Source organism: Halyomorpha halys, unplaced genomic scaffold (assembly GCF_000696795.3).
Source record: "Halyomorpha halys isolate HHAL.00 unplaced genomic scaffold, Hhal_1.1 Scaffold785.1, whole genome shotgun sequence".
NCBI lineage: Eukaryota > Metazoa > Arthropoda > Insecta > Hemiptera > Pentatomidae > Halyomorpha > Halyomorpha halys.
This window is the reverse complement of record NW_027114505.1, coordinates 691,374-705,452: the sequence shown is the minus strand read 5'-3', so window position 1 is coordinate 705,452 and position 14,079 is coordinate 691,374. Positions and strand designations below refer to the sequence as shown.

The window sequence follows — 14,079 nt, the reverse complement described above, 5'->3', positions numbered from 1 at the left end:
GGCACCAGAAGGCCCATTTGTCTGCGACTTCTGCAAGAAGAAGTACAAGCACAAGAGGACTTTGATGACGCACAAGAAATATGAATGTGAAAACTCCCAGACGATTTCTGGACCACATATCTGCGACAGCTGCGGTAAAACTTATAAGCATAGGCGCAACCTTTGTGCCCATAAAAAATACGATTGTGGTATGGAACCACAGTTTGCCTGTATGATCTGTTCGAGGAAATTCAAATTTAAGAGTAATCTTAAAGCCCACATGAACGCTTGCCATAAAAAGCATATTGTTTTGACTTATTCACAAAATCTTAGCCTTCAAGAAAATATTAATATTCAGAAAACTTTATCACCCTAAGAGGGTTTATCTTATATTTGTTAATGTGTTCCCAAGATATTTATAACTTGATTCTATTGCTGGAATAAATTATTCTTTAAGAATCTTTGTGTAATATTTCTTACAAGTGCAATGTGTTTTTATAATTTGAAGGGTCAGGGGGAAAAAAGAGGTAAGTCACTTTTTATTTATTTTTTATGATTGAGTTCTTAGTTTGAAGGAATTTAGAATGAAAAGTAACATTCTTCCAGGGAGTTAGAATCCAGGCGAGTAAAATGTTATTTTTTTTCTTCGCATACTAAATTCTTAGAAAAATGCAGTTTCTCATTCTGAATCCAAGATTCATTGAACAATGAATTGATACCATTAATTCAATTAAAAAATAAGTAGACAGTGCGGATTTAGTATGTAAAACTGTTTTTTCCTTAATACATCATTTGTAATTGTGTATGTGTTATAATAAAACAACTTTTGCTAAAGTTTTTGTTTTTATACTTCGTACATTCAGAATGAAAGAGTTATTACTCAAAATTTCCTGAATCATAAATTTTAATGACTGAACCCACACCATACCATTGAACAGTCCTTAAATACTTCTCCAAACCAATAAAAATAATATCCATTTTACCAGCAACTTGTTCTAAAGGAAATGTCCTGTGGAATGTAGAAACAAAAAAAAGATTTATTGGGTTGTTGCCCTTCTATTCTGAGTGTACTGTATACACATATATTATTTATAAACAAATATATGAAATCTTTCTCTGAAGTATTTACCAAAAAAAATTATAATTTTTATATTATTTCTATTATGTATGTTTTTTTTTTTTTATCTGAATGTGTATAATTAAAGGCTGCTTTCACTAGTTTTAAGAAAATTAAGCAATATTAGTTAGTTTAAGTCGTTAATAACGAGCTTTGTTTTTCACATAAATGTATCGTTAATATCACTTGCTCTACTTCTAGATTAACTCAGCCATCAGATTTGTTATATACATTTATTAAAAAAATAATTTCTTTAATCTCTCCCTTTGAATATTTTCCTTTGGTTTTCTAAAAGTTACCTTTTATTTCATTTTTTTTTATTTACTAAGGTTTCTATTACCATTTTATTTAAAACATATTTGAAGTGTTTATGAATTTGTTTATGTTTTATTATTTAGTATAATATTATTCTATTTGTGATCTGAAAAAGAACCAAGACATCTGTTACCATATTGGAAATAATTGTTTCTAATATTATCCTATGTGTTTTGAATCAATAATTTTTATTGTACTTATCATTAAGAAGCCAAATGTACTGTCTAGTCAAATATTTTACTTTTTGGCTATTTGAAATTGGTAAAACTATTTTTAATAAAGAGAGAACTATTATATTGTGATGAATGTATACATTGACTGTATATTAAAAAGCAAAACAAAAAAAAGTTTTATTTTTGATACAAATTTTCTATCTAAAATTAGAAAATAAGATTTCTTTGCTTGTATCTTCAACAGTTTTTAACTAAAACTGTAAAATTTCTAAAAAGTAATTTATTTTTCCTCCTTACTTCTTATATCCTATGGCATATAAAAATCAGAACTAAAAAAAAAATTCTATTTTTTTTTTTTCTGATCTTTTATTGTTATTTTATAATTGTTAACAATTTATTTGTTTTCTACTTTCAGATACTAGTGATCTCAGCCGAATCCAAAAGTATCACTCTTGTGAAAAGTGCGGCAGATTGTATAAACAGAAGCAGCATTTGAGGCGCCATATTTTTTATGAATGTGATGGAATATCACGATTCTTTTGTAATATTTGTGATAAACGGTTCAGTCGTAAGGCCTCCTTAAAGTTTCATTATTATACAAAACACAAGAGCATTATGCCCGATCAAGATTTATACATTGAAAAATAATCTTGGAACTCATTGTACCCCTTTGACATTATATAGTAGATTTCCTAATTATATTTGTATTTTAGATGGCAGGAGACAAAACAAACTGTTCAATTGTAATTCTTGTGGTCGATCGTACAAGAACAAACACCACTTGGTGAGGCACAAAAGATACGAGTGTGGTGTAGAAGCCCAGTTCCCTTGTCAGTTCTGCCACCTTAAATTCAAACACAACAGCTCACTTAAAATTCATATTGGACATAAACATCTTGGTGTAGATTTGAGGTTCTAATCTTGTTAATCTGTCAAATTTTTCATAATAAATAAATTTATATTCTGGCTTTATTAGCTCTTTTATCTATGATCATATCCTATTTTAACTTTTAAATACAATATTGACAAATATTTTTAGTTTGTTATCATTAATGCTATGATTTATGTTTATGATTATTTGCTGGCCTGATTTTGATTTTTCCTATTTTATGTAATCCATTTACTTATTTATATAAATTAATGAATGTTTTGCATTCTTTCTTTTATTTCAATGAAATATATTATTTCTTTTATCATTTCTCTTTTTTAGGGAGTCAGTATAATGCATATGTTTGTGACCAGTGTGGAAAATCATACAAGCATAAGTGCACATTGAATGCCCACAAAAGATACGAGTGTGGTGTCGAACCAAAGTTCACATGTGATATTTGTTTTAAGAAGTTTAAGGTCAAGAGCAATTACAAAGCACATTATATTGTAACACACGCTAGGCAAAGCTGATTCCAAAATGTTATTTTATTGAAATAACTTTTTGTCAAAAATTTTCTCATTTCTTAAAACATCAAGTTTAATTCCATTCCAGTTATTTAGTAATCTTTTTTTTAAAAATTTGTCTAGGAGATAGAATAGTGTTAATTCTAAATTCGTAATATTTGTTGTTCTAAAAATCAATAGCTTTACCTGCTGTAAGCTTTGAAATTGTATTTGCATTGTGTATCAATTATTAAAATATTACAACTTTTCTCTCACTTGTTTTTTTGTTCTTTGTAATTTGGTTTAATCTATACTATTATATGAACCTAAAGAGTGTTTGTTTGAATGTACTAATTTCTAGAACTACCTATATCATTCCTATTTTTTTTTCTATATTAGACCGTTTATTGATGAAGTCTTTAGGTTATATAGTGTCATGTTACGACTCGTAGCAGAGCAGTTACCTTGTAATTAAGAGCTTGCACAGGTATGTGCTGATAATCTTGCCATGACAATTTTTGTATTATGATTTTTTAATTATTTATGATTCTCCTCAGGGTGTAGATATTCAATAAGGCTTGGTTTAAAAAAATACTCATTCTTAATGGTAAAAGAAATTAATTTATAAATGCCCGAAGATAAAAAAAACTTAGAACAAAAATATGTTTTCAATACTTATTCTATTATATTTTGGGGATTCTGTACTCCCTACCCCAGCACAATACAATTCACTGTTGGTTTCAAATTTAGTACTTTTAATATGTTAAAATCATTAACATAGTGATAATAAATTTCAACTTCTATAACAAACATTAACTGAGCAACACTGTTATAAAAGTTGAAATTTATTTATCGTGCTGAGGGGGGACAGGGTATTTCCAAAATGTCCAAAAATATAATAATATATGTGACAAAGACATTATATTTTCTAAGTTTTTTCATCATTGAGCATTTATAAATTTTAAAAATTAAAAAAAAAATACTGTTTTCAAATAACTCATTTTAATAAATTAATGATAGCTTTCATCATCATTTTTTTTTTTTTAATGATTGTTCTTTTTGTTTTTACCCATAAATTGTGTATTTTTGCCCCTTGTATCCTCTTTATCTTAGATAAATCATTAATTTAATTAAATTTAAATTAATTGCTTCTTTATCTTCCCATCATTGTATGGAAGAAACATTGAAAAGCATGAATATATTAAAATCAGGTTGATTTATATTTCAAATCATGTCAGAGTTACCAGGGTTAATAATGATCCATAATTCACATATTTGTAATACACAAGTTTTAATGTGAATAAAAATTTATTAATCAATTTTTTTGGATAGCTCATTAAATACAAAATATATTTTTGTTTTAATTGCATTCTATTCTCAATAGTGTTTTCATAATTCATTGAGATAATAGTAACTAAACATGGTAAGTAGCTCAGAAAATGTTTTTATCATCTTTCTCTATCCATTTTATTAATACATAATCATTTTATAGGAAAGAAATGGCCGAATGTGTGTGCTACTTGTGGAAGGAGTTACAAGTACAAAGGTGACCTCTCTCGTCACCAGAAGTATGAATGCGGCGTTGAACCTAAGTTCAAGTGCAGCGTTTGTCATAGGAAATTTAAGCAGAAGACGAATTTGAAAGTCCACATTATCAGGCATTATTTTGATAGTGGAAATGAAGGATACAATATTTCCAATATTAATAAACAATAATGTCTAATTAAAGTTGGAATAAAATTCTTTAAATTTAACTAAATTGTCGATTATTACAAAATTATATTATTATTGATTTAGGTTCTAAGCAGTACACTGTGTAAATGTTTTTAGTTTGATTTTTTTTTAATCCTTATATGAAGTTATTTTTTTTTAAATGTCTGTTTTCACCATTTTCTCATATTTAAAGGCTTGTTACATTGAGCGAGTTTACGATCCACTATCTGACTAGATTAGAAGGGAGCGAGTCTGCTAGTGTGATATTAATGATGTTGACACACAAAATAGTACAAGAGTCTAAGAGGAGGGAAAAGTCAGTTATTTCACCCAAATTTTAAATTATTTTAATGAAAACTGTATAATTACTAGTCGAAATTGATGAGTCTGCCAAGTATAGTTAGGGGGAATAAAAAATGGCAGGTGTTTCAAAACATTAAAGTAATTAATTTTTCATTTGGAACTCTGTATCTTTAAAAATATCTACTACACTAGAAATCCTTACATAGCTGTTTACATTCAATAGTTCCCGAAAGACTGTTTTTTTAAAATCAACATTTCCAAAACAATGTACTAAAAAATCAGTCGTTTCATGATATTTGCTAAAATAAATTGATTTCTAGTTATTCAGACAAAATATCATAAAACTATTTCCCCTACAAAATAAATGTTAGACACTACTTTATAGTCTTATGATTCCTGAGATAGAGATTTTCTACAGTAAATTCACTATTGAATTTTCAGTATATATTTCATGATATAAAAACCTGTATCAGGAACTAATGAACCTAAATAGGTTTATTAGGGCATTCTATTAACATTATTTACTCTACTTTAAATGTTTTATTAGTTACTTCTAGGATGTTTTATTAGGTTTTCTAGTGTTATTGGTAGCTTCAAAGATAAGGAGCTCTGAATGAAAAATTAATTTTTTATTTAAATTTTGAAACAGCCTCCATTTTGTATTCTAACTATATAGAGAACTTGGAACTTGGTAAACTCATCGATTTTTCCTAGTAATTATACATAATTTTCATTGAAGTAATAAAAAATTGGGGTGAAATAACTGAGTTTTTTCTCCTCTTGGGCTCTTTTACCAAAAATTTCTACTCACTTCATTGTAGACAGTGAAACTAGAAACTACTGCTAAATTAATAATTACTAGAAACTGAACAGACGAGTTTACTAGTTCAAAAACTCAGACACCAGGGAGTAAGTAGTAAACTAGCCCTGCTCTTAACTTTTCTTCCCGATCCTTTACAATCTATTAGCTAGTGAACATGATTTCGCTGGTTATTTTCGTTTTACATTAAAGTCTGTTAGTGACTTTAGCAGCTAGTAGATAGTGAATTCACTCGATGTAATCGATCCTTTATGATATAACATCACCAGTTATATAAAAGTAAAACTTTTGAGATTTATATATGTAGCGTATATATACATACACTCAAATGTATGTAAATTACATTTTTAAAATCTTCTGTAGACTATTGTTGAGGGAGTATTTCTTCTATAACAGAAGTTATTCATTTTGTTTAAATAAAATAATTTGTATCCAAGTTAAGTCTCAAAAACTCTTTATTATTTCTTTAAATGTTCAACGTGGTCTTCCTCAAGGACAATCTTAAATATAAATTTACACCTCACATCCAACAATTTAAAAACTTTTTCTGTCAAGGTCAAAAAATTTAGTGAAATCAACCTTTTTTTGTCACTTTTACATTAAATTTCAAAACTATTAATTACAGATTAACTTAGCACTATTATCACTCTCTTATCTCACAATATATTTTTTTTATTTTTGTAATACAAAAAAATTGTATGATAATGATGTGAATAAAATTTTTGACTTGGGTAGAATAGCTTGCAAAAAGATTTTAAATCGTTGGATGTGAGGTTTTAAATTTATATTTAAGATTGTCCTTGAGGATGGCCAGTTGTCCGAAACGTTAAGAATGTTTTGAGACTCAACTTGGATACAAATTATTAAATAACAGTCTCAAAGAAGTGAAAAGATTATATATATATATATATATATATATATGTATATAAAGAAGTTATTTAGTTACAAATACCTTAATTGGACTATATTTATTCCACAACCAAAATCAAGTTCGATTTTTTAGTGTTCGGTTTTTTTTTAACTTGTTTTTATATAATTGTTAAGTACCTAAATTATATCTGAAATTAAGAGAAAAATATTTTGATTTTTATTACATTTTTTCTTTCCACAATATTTATATGACTTAGTAAAGTAAGTGTTATATGTAAACTATGACAGCTCCTCCACAGTGGACTTAGCCTTTAGATGCCCTAGGACTATGTTCATTGTCATGTATATGTATATATGTATTGTACTTGCTTGTAATAAAGAGTGGAGGATAAGACAAAAAAAAAAAGAGTAAAATATTAAATTTGTTTTATTACAGTTATAAAAATAAAGATAGCAATATATACTGCACTTATTTGTTTTACATTCATAGTGTTTGTGGCTTTTTTTCCCTTTTCTATTATCATTTCTAACCTGATAATTTATTATAAGCACTCTATTTTTCTTTAGAAATTTGCTCTTTAATGAATTTTATCAAGTTATTTAATCTCATCATCATAAAATAACTTTTTTAAAGTGTTGCATATTTTCTTAGTACATCGAAGTATATTTTTTTTAAAAAAACATATATTTTTGATTTACTTTAATTTAATTATTTTAGTTTAATCCAAATTTACATATTTTGACCATATACTAATAGGTTAGGTAAGTAATTCAGAATGTGTTTTTTTTTAATATTTACATTAGCCTATAGTTTTTCTTTAACACTGTACTGTTTCATATTACAGGAGGAAAGAAATGCCCGAATGTGTGTGCTGCCTGTGGTAAGAGCTACAAACACAAATTCATACTTTCTCGGCACCAGAAGTATGAATGCGGTGTTGAACCACGGTTCAAGTGCATTGTCTGCCATAAAAAATTTACACGGAAGACAAATTTGAAAGTCCACATTATGATGAGGCATTATTTTGTTACTGGAAGTAGTGAATACAATATTCTCAATATTAATAAACATTGAAGTTGAAATAAAGTTCTTTATATTAAATTAAATTTCTTAATTATTATTATTGATTTAGATTTTAAGGAGTACATGATATATTTTTTTTATATTTGATCAATAATTGTTTAAAGATCCTTACATCAAACTATTTTATTTTCATTTTACATAACCATTCTCTCTGTTACACATATGGTATAATATCACTCATTATGTAATAGTCAAAGTTTTGAAATTAGTATATAGGTATATAGGTAACTTTTTTTACTGTTTTTAGTAAAAATTTATTTTGACTTGTTGTTCCATGATTGTGAAGTGACTAAATTATAGGCAAATTAAGAATGAAATATTTTGTTTTATTAAATTTTTTCCCCAATATTTATTTATGTCTATATTTACTTATTACCACTTACATCATAAAACTGTGTTTTTTATTTTTTTTTTTATTTTACAAAGATTACAATTTTAAGTAGTTAATCATTGAGTATTTTTATACAAAAATATATAAATATATATTTCACTAATTTATTGTACATTCTGATCGGTTTTCCTTGTTTAAATAAAATAATTTATATCCAAGTTAAGCTACAAAACACTCTTCATTATTTTTCTTAATGTCCATCGTTTCATCCAACTTGGACAATCTTAAATATAAATTTGCAACTCACATTTGACAATTTAAAATGGTGTAAAAAAAAAAAAATAATAAGCTTTTGCTGGCTTATTCTGCCCAGGCCATTAATTGCAGTCGAATCACCTTATTTTGTAATTTTTCACAATATTTTTGTAATAGAAAAAATAATGTATGAAAAGAGAGTGATAATATTTGTAAGTTATTCTCTGTAATGGAAAAGTCACAAAATAAGGTGATTTGACTGAAATTAACGACCTGGGTAGAATAGCCGAAAAGTTTTTAAGTATAGCATATTTTTCTAGTACATCAAAGTATATTTTTAAATTTCCTTTTGATTCCTGAATATGATTACTATAATAGGTTAACCTAAGTTAACATTTATAGACCATATAAGGTAGGTGTTTCAGGATGTGCCTTTATTATATTTACATTAGTTTATTATATTTCAGTAATAACATATTATTTATTTTTTACAGCAGGAAAAAAAGGCCCAAATCTATGTTTGACATGTGGAAAAATTTACAAGTACAAAAGTGACCTTTCTCGCCACCAGAAGTATGAATGCGGTGTCGAGCCAAAGTTCAAGTGCAGTGTCTGCCATAAAAAATTTAAACGGAAGACAAATTTGAAAGTCCATGTCGTGAGGCACTATATTAATGCAGGAAATGAAGGATACAATGTAGTCAATATTGAAAATTTGGAATGAGGTTCTTGAATTTGTGAATTATAATTATTGGCTTAGGTTTTAAGGATTTCATGGTTCAAATATTTTTAGTTTATTACTTTTATTTTTATCATTTGTTGTAACCATTTCCTTTGTATACTTAATAATATAACATCATTGGTGGTGTGATAGTAATACTTATTTGTCTTATATACGCAGGGTATATATGTACACATTTTACTTTTAAACAATGTAAATAGACTATTCTCAGGGGAGAATATGTTCCATAGTAGAAATTATTTAGTTATAACCCAAAATCAAGTTTAATTTTATGGTTTTAGGTTTTTAAACAGATTTTAGTTATAATTTCTTTTAACTTCTTCCAAAATTGTAAAGTATATTACTTTTATTTTTATCATTTGTTGTAACCATTTCCTTGGTATACTTAATAATATAACATCATTGGTGGTGTGATAGTAATTCTTATTTGTCTTATATACACAGGGTATATATGTACACATTTTACTTTTAAACAATGTAAATAGACTATTCTCTGGGGAGAATATGTTCCATAGTAGAAATTATTTAGTTATAACCCAAAATCAAGTTTAATTTTATGGTTTTAGGTTTTTAAACAGATGTTAGTTATAATTTCTTTTAACTTCTTCCAAAATTGTAAAGTAGATAAATTATTTACAAAATAAAGAGAAAATCCTTTGTTTTATTATATATATATTTTTTCTCCTAGAAAAAATTCCTATGTTATTGCTTCTTAATTAACCAATATTATAATATTGAAAAGTAATTAATATGTGCAGTTATAATAATAAAGATATAGTATTATATATTCCTATCGGCTGTACTAGCTTCATTTTTTCCATTACTGCCCCATTTCTGATAACATGTTTTTATTAAGCATCTTACTATTTAATAATTCTCCTTATTTAATCGCACAATGCTAAAATCAATGAAAGTTTTAAAGCTTATTATATGTAATTTCAGTTATTTCAACTAATTGTTGCTTGATGGTGTTGAGAGAACTGGGCTTTAGGAAACATATATACAATATAAAATTAAATCTCTATTTATATACACAACATTATTAACTGAATACATTCGTGTATTCTATTTTGGAAGAAGTAGAATTCGCTAACATTTTTTCTTAAAAGAACTGTTATTTTTGACTTGGAAGAACTTCCTCACCATTTCTTCTCTGAAATGTAGGATTTTTGTCATGACTTATTCTTCTCTGTTTCCTTTCTATTCACAATTACAATTACTCTGAAACTAAATTGATATTGACAGATCACACAAGGTGAGTGTTTCAGAGTGTGTTTTTATATTTCTTTATTTATTTATCTTTAATAATATGTTGTATTGTCTTACAGCAGGAATAAAATGGCAGAATATGTGTTTCGCTTGTGGAAGGAGTTATAAGTACAAACGTGACCTTTCACGCCACCAGAAGTACGAATGCGGTGTCGAGCCAAAGTTCAAGTGCAGTGTCTGCCATAAAAAATTTAAACGGAAGACAAATTTGAAAGTCCATGTCGTAAGGCACTATTTTAATGCAGGAAATGAAGGATACAATGTAATCAATATTGAAAATTTGGAATGAGGTTCTTGAATTTGTGAATTATAATTATTGACTTAGGTTTTAAGGATTTCATGGTTCAAATATTTTTAGTTCATTACTTTTATTTTTATCATTTGTTGTAACCATTTCCTTTGTATACTTAATAATATAGCATCATTGGTTGTGTTATAGTAATACTTATTTGACTTATTTACACAGGGTATATATGTAAATATTTTACTTTTAAACTATGTAAATAGATTATTCTCTGGGGAGAATATGTTCCATAGTAGAAATTATTTAGTTATAACTCAAAATCAAGGAAATGGTTCCTTTGTATACTTAATAATATAACATCATTGGTGGTGTGATAGTAATACTTATATACACAGGGTATATATGTACACATTTTACTTTTAAACAATGTAAATAGACTATTCTCTGGGGAGAATATGTTCCATAGTAGAAATTATTTAGTTATAACTCAAATTCAAGTTTAATTTCATGGTTTTAGGTTTTTGAACAGTTTTTAGTTATAATTTCTTTTAAATTCTTCCAAAATTTTAAAGTAGATAAATTATTTACAAAATTAAGAGAAAATCCTTTGTTTTATTATATATAATATTGAGAATTAATTAATATGTGCAGTTATAATAATAAAGATATAGTATTATATATTCCTATCGGCTGTACTAGCTTCATTTTTCCATTACTGCTCCATTTCTGATAACATGTTTTTATTCAGCATCTTACTATTTAATAATTCTCCTTATTAAATAAGGAGCATTATTATCATCATATCATTATTAGCATCACTTGATGCTAAAATCAATGAAAGTTTTAAAGTATAGCTTATTATATGTAATTTCAGTTATTTCAACTAATTGTTGCATGGTGGTGTTGAGAGAACTGGGTTTTAGGAAACACTATATACAATATAAAATTAAATCTCTATTTATATACACTACTTTATTAACTGAATACATTCGTGTATTCTACTTTAGAAGAAGTAGAATTCGCTAACATTTTTTCTTAAAAGAACTCTTTTTTTTTTGACTTGAAGAAACTTCCTCACCATTTCTTCTCTGAAATGTAGGATTTTTGTTATGACTTATTCTTCTCTGTTGCCCATTAAATACTGAGATTCAAATGATACAGCATTTTCATGGCTTCATTTTGCTCCTCTTTTTTCATCATTTACACCATTTTTTCACTCATTTCAAACACATTGCTCACACGAACATTAATATTAATAATGACGAAATTTTTCAGTAGGTATTCTTAAATAAATAACCACCAGAAGATTGTTGGTATATACATGCATTCCTTGCTTCAATGATTTTTTTTTTATTTTTGGTAACTCCGATTATTGTAGATTTCCAGTTATTGAGATTTCACTGTAGGTCAAAATACTTTTTTAAAATAAAATTTTCTTTCTATTCACAATTACAGTTACTCTGATGGTTTACTAAATTGATATTGATAGATCACACAAGGTGAGTGTTTCAGAGTGTGTTTTTATATTTCTTTGTTTATTTATCTTTAATAATATACTGTATTCTCTTACAGCAGGAATAAAATGGCCGAATATGTGTTTCGCTTGTGGAAGGAGTTATAAGTACAAGCGTGATCTCTGTCGCCACAAGAAGTATGAATGTGGAGTAGAGCCTATGTTTAAGTGTGATGTTTGTGAAAAAAAATTCAAGCAAAAGAGCAATTTGAAAGCCCATGTCATTAGGCACTTCTATAATATTCAAAATGTCGATATTAAAAAAAAATAATGTCTAATTATTAAATTTTGATTGTTGTTTTTACCAGATTACAATTATTGCATTAAATTTTAAGAAATGTTTTATATTAGATTACTTATAGGAAAAAATATATGTCACTACATTGATTTAAAACAGCCTGTATTTAAATTTCCATTATAACATCATTATGAGTCTGATAAACTCAAGATATTTACATATATGATTCATGGTTGTATACATATCACCACTAAGTCTATATAGTTTCAAATTATGAAGATGGTCAGGCTTGCGGTGTAAAAAGATCAAAAAAAGTTAACAGCTATTTATTTCCTGATGTTATTTATTGATATTTTATTTATTACCCTACTTTGTAGAGCTTCATCAGAAGTACGAATTATGTTTAGTTTTTCCTAAATTAGAAAATTCTTATAGTTATTATTATTATCATATTTTTATATTTTTTTCCTGTATTCGTGACGTATTTGAAATAGAAAAAAAAAATGGTAGAGGTCATCTTCTCTCCACTCCTGATTTTTTGTATAAGCCTCTTAAACTATGCTCTTGAGCAGGTGGATTGTCCAGATTAGTTCTTAACTCATTTATTATTATTATTATTAATTTTATTTTTATTTATCCCTTCTCAACCTTTATTTAATCTCAACTTCTTTATTTTCCGTCTTTTAGTGTGTTAAATTTTGTTTTCTCATATCTACTTTTCTGTTATTACATCTCCTGGACTATAGTTACCTAAGTGACCTTATAGTTTGTGTAATTTTTTATATTCTTATCATTTTTATTTTATTTCTTCTTTTCTTTTATTTGTATTTAATTTTCTTTTAACTTATTTTCACATAATTTTAGCCCTACCTTAATTTACCTCTTTGTAACTTAGTATCTTACTATGTAAAAATGTTTTTGTATCTTTTTAGCCCTGATAAAGCTCTACAAAGTGGAGTACAGTCAAACATGAAAATAAATAGTTGTTGACTATCGTTCATATTTTAAAAAGTTAGTATATATGCCTATTTATTTCTAAATAATAAAACAAATTGTTTTTGAAGAGTATGAAAAAAGGAACATAAAGTGTACATTATGCCTTGGTTAGAATTATTCAAATTTAAATTCTTTATATGCACACAATGAAACATGTGTCCATTTATATAGATTTTAAATCTCTATAGAACTGAGTTTTTTTTTTTCATGAAATGATTTTTGGGATGTTCCTTGATCTTGGATATTATGCTTCATATGTTGCTTTTTTGATTCTGTTTTTTACTACATAATTTCCAAAGTTCCTCACATAGTTATTCGATGGTTTAATTTTTATTTACACTTAAACATTTTTTTCAGTGAGATAGAATTTATTACAATGAGTATAAATACTGTATAAATTCATAACATAGTACCTCTTTGGCTGATGTAGTGTTATATAACTTAGTGTGTTAATACATTGTATTTGGGCAACATCACTCAATAAATGAGTTTTTCTGTTGTTTATTTTTACTGTTCTTAGCTATTGATCCTGTGATTCTGTTATTTAACAATTATGAGACCACCAAATATATTCAAATCAAAAGAAAAATGTATTTATTCCTATAATGAATCCTTCATCATCCCTTAGTTGAAAAAAAATATTGTGGCAGTCTTGAGACTGGCTGACAGAAGTAAAACTTTTGGAAATGAAAAAATGTATTAAAAGTTTATTAATAACCAGAGGGGGGTTTCCTCCGTCAGAG

General features: G+C 26.7%; 1 long non-coding RNA gene across 1 annotated transcript; it reads left to right on the top strand.

Moving 5' to 3' along the window:
* Nucleotides 1-365: 365 nt before the first annotated feature.
* LOC136796844 (uncharacterized) lies at nt 366-7,771 on the top strand. The gene is made up of 2 exons (XR_010844613.1): nt 366-2,496; nt 2,795-7,771. It is a non-coding gene; the product is annotated as an uncharacterized lncRNA (long non-coding RNA).
* Nucleotides 7,772-14,079: the final 6,308 nt, after the last annotated feature.